The following is a 6,644-nucleotide window of genomic DNA, read 5'->3' as shown; positions in this document are numbered from 1 at the left end:
GCTCACTCCAGGTGGAAGGGGGCAAGTGGCAGCAGGGCATAGCCCCTGCTTCTAGCACTGATGCAGGTGTGGCAGTGCTGGGAGCTGGGGCTATGTCCTGCTGCCACACAGAGTGAGCCATGCCTGCATCATGTCTCCTCCTCCCCTGCATCGGCTGGGCAAGCGGCAGCAGGGCATAGTCCCCGTGGCTCCGCTTGTGAGGACAGAGGCAGGCACAGCCAGAGGCACTGTGGGAGAAGTCCCCTTGGCTGCCCTGCCTGGCCCCATCCCCTGCCCGGCCCAGCCTCCCGGCACTTAAAAAAAGAAAAAGCCCCGTACTCGCAGGCTCTGACTCTGGCAGTGGCTTGTGGTAGAGCCCCCCCACACAGTGGGGATTGTCCCCCTTGATTGGTACCTGTGTGGCAGCTGCCCCATGGCACAGGTGCAACGCAGCTCAGCAGGGTGCTGCCTGCTGTCTGGGAGCCAAGCCATGCAGCACCCATGTGATGCAACAGCTGCTGCACGAGTGCCAAGCTGGCCCCCACTGCCCTGTGCTGGATGGGGTGAGGGGGGCCAGGGGCCCCAATTGCCACTGCTGCACTGAGTATGGAGCTCTTTTTTTTTTTTACTGCCAGAAGGCTGGGCTGGATGGGGAATGGGGCCAGGCCAGGGCTTCTTCTGTGGCTTCCCTTGCCCCAGGAGACACGGGCACAGCCGGAGGAGCCGTGGGAGAACCTGCAGCTGCCTGGGTGTGCCTGCCTCTCCCTGGCTAATTTGAATTGCCAAATCTTTCTGAATTGGTGCCAAATCTTACAAAGCTGATTCGGCCGAATCGATTCAGGACAGTCATCCAAATCTCTGAATCGAATCACTGTGCTCTGAATCAGCTGAATCCAAATCCAAATCCAAATCCAAATCGAATACTTCCCTATTCGCTAGGCCTAGTAGATATGGCAAGGGGAGAGAGAAAGGCAGCATTAAAGTATTACAAATCTGAACAAATATTTATTAAAGAAGAAATGGTGGGCCACAAAGGTAAATGCCTACTACAGAAAATGAAAGATAGGCAGAAGAAAGAACCAAATTTTCACTGTTTCATTTTAGGGGTATTATGATATCACAAAATTGTTTCTCCTAAGAGATTAAATTTTTGCCAACTTTTGACAAAAAACATCTAGGGCCAGGTTTTTCTATCTTTCATTGTTTAAATAAGAGTTTGTTTAGGTTTTGGTAGATGCTAGGTTACCAGCCAGTGATGCTAAACACTTTTGTATGAATATTAGTTATAAATGTCTCAATTACTAAGTCTTCTCAAAGGATACAGCTTTCAGATTTTTCATAAAAGTTTCTCACATTGTGCTGTGACATAGCATCAGTAGGTAATGCGTTATTTAGGTGAGACGACACTGCAAAATGCACAGAGAGCAAGCTGTGAAACTCTACCATCTACTGTTTAGGATATAACTGGAAATGAAATTCAGAAGGAGAAAATTTAGGTTGAATATCTTGTAAAGTGAGTCAGTAAAATCCTGTCAGTGAGATCTTTTTCAGTGAAGCATTTTCTTCTAAAAACAATTTAACAATTGCATCCTGTCCTTGCAGCAGCAAACCATTGACAGTGCCTTTGTTCCCCTGCTTTACATGTGGTAAGTTTGAGTGTTTTGGGGGTTTGGTGGCATTGTGCCTGGTAGTTGTATGAGATGGTTGTCCATGTGATTTTAAGAATAGGTTAGACCAGGGGTCAGCAACCCCCGGCACATGTGCTGAGCACAGAACACAAGGCCATTTTTTTCAGCACGCTGCCAGCCTGGGTTCTAGGCAGCTGCTGCCAGCCATGAAGCCTGGTCTGCTTGCAGCAGGGCTTGCAGCTGAGCCCGCCTGACTCCCACCCACTCCGAGCCCAGCCGCAGCCCAGCCCCTCACCAGGATGAGACTGGCACTGCCCCTTGCCAGGAGCACCACACCTTTTGCAGGCTTAGCTGTGCAGGGTGGATGGGTGGTTGAGCTGATGAGCAGGCTCCGCGCTGGGGCCTTGGCCAGATGTGCTGCAGCCTTGGGGCTGGCTATCTGGGGAAGCACAGGGGCTCTGGCGGGACCAGGGCATTGTTGGGTTGGACTTTGTCCAGTGGCCCAGGAGCCCGGCTCTGTGTGCCTGTGCATCTGGTTCTGTGTGTTTGTTCTGATGTGTGTGTGTGCCTGTATCTGTTCTGGGTGTGTTCTGGTTCTCTGTTTGTGCACATGGTTCTCTGTATGCATGTGTGTGTCTGGTTCTCTCTACTCACTTTTTTCTTTCTCTCTCTCTCTCTCTCCTCCTGCTCTTATTTGTCTCTTTTTTTTTTCTCTCTCATTGCAACATGCTCAACAAAAAAGGAATACACAACAACAAAGGCAACATTTATGATTATTAAATATACTAATATGCAGTACGTCCTGCCGTGTACTGCCCCCTCCCCCCCATTTTGTTTTTCTGGCATGCCGGCACTCTAGCATTTTCCAAAGTAGACATTGTGGTTTTTTCGGCACACCAGCCAAAAAAGGTTGCCTACCCCTTGGTTAGACTCAAGACACTGCTCAAAAAATGCCAAGTCTTAGCTTTCACTTGGGTTTTGACAATAGAAAAACAGTAGAGCAAGTCTGCTACTGCAAATAACTCAGAAAAACCAGAATATCTCAGAATGTTTTTGACACTCTAGGTTTCTATTCAAAATCTGTGGGTTTGACTTGTGAATCATGTAGATGTTTGTAAAACTTAAACCTTACTAATATTGAGCAGCACCTGATGATGCCCTTAAAAGGATCTAATGGTAACCCAGGCTTCTGTTGCACTCTGGTTAAGAATAATTGGGTTAAACAAATGGTTGTATAGGATGGTTTAGAGAGGGATGGTCCTGCCTTGAGTAGTGGGTTGTACTAGATGACCTCCTGAGATCCCTTCCAGCCCTTTTTTTCTGTGATTCGATTAAATGATTGGAGTGCCTTCCTTTGGAACCAGACTGACTAAAATAATTAAAACTACTTCCTATGGGAAAATCCTCTATTTTCAAAGAGATAGATTGAATTTATATATAAGAAATAAATTCTGCCCTAACTTCTGTGAGTTCTCCCCTTTACCAAGGTCTTCCATCTCAGGCTGACATGATTCAACTGCATACATTTCATGCTTGCTGAAAGTCATTTTAAAAGACAATAAACATGGAAACTGAAGACATCATTGTAGAATCTCACTTTAAATCCTAAAATGAGGGATCAATTATTTAATGGTTCAGTAATGATTCTATTTTATAGCACTGGGGTTTAATCCTTTAACAAATATTTGACTTTTTTTACAAACTAATAAAGAATAAATATTTATAGGATTTGAAATAGTCTGTGTTCGGTAGATTTTTAAAATGTATTAGTTTAATAGGATTACTTCTTTATTAGATAATCCATTGAACTGAGCTTCACTATATGCCAGCAGTTTCTGAGCCAACTCTACTATAGCTAATCAATATTAAAAAATAAAAAACAACCAAAAAAATCAGTTAAGTATTCTTAGAAGGATTTAATTTCAAAAGTGAAAGTTATTGGAGTTCTTAGACCGCATCCAGATGAGCAGGAGCATGCACTTGCAGGAGCACATATGGTAGGTTACCATACATCCAGGTTTTCCCAGACATGTCCTCTTTTTTGGCCCCCTGTCCCTGTGTCTGGGTGGATTTTTAACATGAGCAAATGTCTGGGTTTTTGCTTTGCCTTCATTTTTCCTGGGCATGAGCAGCTTGGATGCTTGGGGCTGGGAGCAGTGGGCAAAGTGATTGGCTGTCAGGGGTCACGTGCTCTGGCAAGTAAGTGAAATGTGTGTGTGTTTGCGCGCATACATGCATGGAAGCTGCATGTGCAGCGGGGCGGGAGGCAGGGGGCTCTGGGTTGGCAGTGAGGGGCACTGGCAGTGCTGTGGGGCAGGTGCTGCAGTTCAGGAGTGAGGGCGCACCAGCAGTGCTGGGGGGGAGGGACTGCAGGTTGGGAGTGAGAGGCATCGGCAGCGCTGGGGGGCAGGGCTGTAGGTCAGTAGTGAGGGACACTGGCAGTGCTGGGCAGGGCAGGGGGCTGTGGGTTGGGAGTGAAGGGCACTGGCAGGGCTGGGGGGGATAGGGGCTTAGGAGTGAGAGGCAGAGGCAGGGCACAGGCATATCACTGCCTCCCCACAAACCATCATATGCCCCTTCCCATCTCCCCCCAGCCCCCTCCAGTGTCCTTTTTTTTTGATCCTGGAAATATGGTAACCCTAAAAAATGGTAGTAGCACAAATTTGTGCCACTGCTTTGTGCTGCAGCTCCCGCCCCTTCACATGCCTTTTGTTGCTGGACACATTATCCCACTATAGGCTAACTGGCCCTGTCCAGTTCCTGCTGGCTTCCAGCTGGACTCCATGTGCTGGGTGGGGGGCTGGATAGGGCACCAGGTGTCTCACTGCAGGGCTGCCTGGCAGGCAGCCCCTATGCTGAGGCACCCTGAGCCCCAACCACCTGGGGAGCGGCATATGAAGACAGGGGAGCAGCTAACCAAGGGCTTCCTGCTCCCCCATCTCGAGGCATACTGCACCCCAATACTACGTGGCTGGCTGAGGCACAGTGTGTTTCAATGTGGGGGCTCTACAGCCTAGGGCTATCTACTCCTCTGTCTCCACATGTGTCCAGTGCATGCTATTTTCACATGCTTTGCACCACTTTTTTTTTCCTGGGGTTTTTTTTTGGCTACCAGGAAATCCTGGTAGCAAATTGTGCCCCTGTGATGCAAATTAGCAGTGCTGCACGTGGTTTAACATGCAACATGTGTGATTTGTGGTGCCACAAAGAGATCTGTGGCACCACAGACTGCACATGCCTACATGTGTGGATGCAGCCTTAGTGTTCATCCCCTTTTCAGAATTGTGAATTTCCATTCAGGTGTTTCAATATAGGATAGAAGCTTAGTTTTAGGCACCTAAGATTGAAGAATGTGGGTTATATTGTAGCAGGCACTAAGGTGCCTGCTACTTGAAAAGCAGCAGTATGGGCTCAGGTGCTGGTTGCTAGGGGTAACCAGGAGGAGCTAAGGGCCCATACCTGGTGAGTCAGCTGACCGGAAGGGGCAGGGCTGACTACTAGCAGACACAGATGCAGACTGGAGGCTGCGAGTGCTCTCTCTCTCTCAACTGGCAGCCAGAAAGAAGGAGTACTGCTTGCCTAAGGAAAAGAGCTCAGCCCTTAATGTGGGAAAAAGAAAAGGCCTGGATTTACCAGCCGCTAGTTACACGGGTGAGAGGGGTGGGGTGGTTTGGAGAATGTTTAGCCAGGAGGTTTAGCTTTGTGTTATAGCCCAGGGGCTTGTGTTGTTGTTTTTTTGTTGTTGTTACACTGGAGGTCCGGGTGAGGCTATTAGGGGATGGAAGGCTCCACGGTAGCGTGGGGACCCCGGTGCCAGAGAGGGTGCAACATTCAGGGGTGCACTGATCCTAGCCCTGAGAAGGGGAGCAGAGGATTGGGGGCCAGGTAAAGCCGAGGCCGCCTGAGCCCCACAGGAGGTTTAAGACCTGAGGAAGGGATTTGGGGGCCAGGCATAGCTACAGCCACCTGAGCCCCAGGGCGAGAAGCCCCTAAAAGAGGGCAAGCCAGAGAGCGCCAGTGGGGTGCAGGCTGCGGGACAAGCCAGAGAGCACCCGTGGGGCACAAAGAGTGAAATCGACCAAACAACATCTGGTACACCTGCGAGGCTTGGGGTGTGGTACAGGGGTGGCTGGAGCCATGCATAGCCCATAAGGCTGGGGTGCACCAAGTCACCCAAAATAGAACAGAGACCGAGATCCATCAGAGCACCGTGTCAGAGGGGACCAAAAGGCAGCCTCCCTTTATACATTGTTGACATCAGAGACGTGGCAGGCAAGATGTGAGGGTGCTTTAACACCGACTTGGCACAGTGGGGGGCGCTGGGGGGATCACAGCCACCCCTAGGACCCTGCGCTGCTACGTATATATTCAGCAACCCTTTAATTTTGCTGGATATTCTAGGTATCAGTAAAGAAGAGAATTCACCATCATACCTAACTGGAGAGTGCACTAGCTCCCATTGTCTCAAGATTTTAATTGGGATAGTTCTATACTAAGTGCTATACTAAGGAAACCCATCTATCAGAAGTTGGAGAATAAAAGATGCCATAAGTGAAAGAACATTGTATAAATGCTCATTTATGTTGTGATCATTATGTTTGTTAAGTGGCTATGTTCGCCAATCAGAAAAGTTATACAAAGTTATGTAACGGTTGTTAGGCAGGCTATAGTTGCCTTTCTGCCATGAGTGTAAAAGATAGACAGCAACTAGAACTTTCTACAAGGCGGGATCCAGCGTCAGTCAGTCAGTGCCATGGGCCTATCGAAAGGTGCCTCACACAATCACATCACCGCATGTCACCCAAGCTATAAAAGGAGCCCCTGCATGATCGTCAGGGTCCCTTCTGCGTCCAACGGACTCGGAACGACTCACGGCAGATTATTATGGACACGGCTCGGCCTTCGGAGAAGCTAACCGAAGGAGGACGCAGAGACCCGCCTGATCCCGGCGACCTGAAACCCCTGAGACAACTCACCAGCCAGATCCATCGGTCTCACGCACCATTAGGGCGCGCGAGGCGTGGTGAGTGAGTTTAA

At 49.0% G+C, this 6,644-nt stretch overlaps 1 protein-coding gene across 9 annotated transcripts in view; it reads left to right on the top strand.

The window, feature by feature from the left end:
- GRIP1 (glutamate receptor interacting protein 1) overlaps positions 1-6,644 on the top strand; it is a 493,469-nt gene that overhangs the window by 243,681 nt on the left and 243,144 nt on the right. The window lies entirely within an intron of this gene.

This window comes from Gavialis gangeticus, unplaced genomic scaffold (genome assembly GCF_001723915.1).
Source record: "Gavialis gangeticus isolate Ggan-Ray unplaced genomic scaffold, GavGan_comp1, whole genome shotgun sequence".
Taxonomy (NCBI): Eukaryota; Metazoa; Chordata; order Crocodylia; family Gavialidae; genus Gavialis; species Gavialis gangeticus.
Note: the sequence above shows the minus strand (reverse complement) of the source record. Positions and strands in the feature narration are given on the sequence as shown.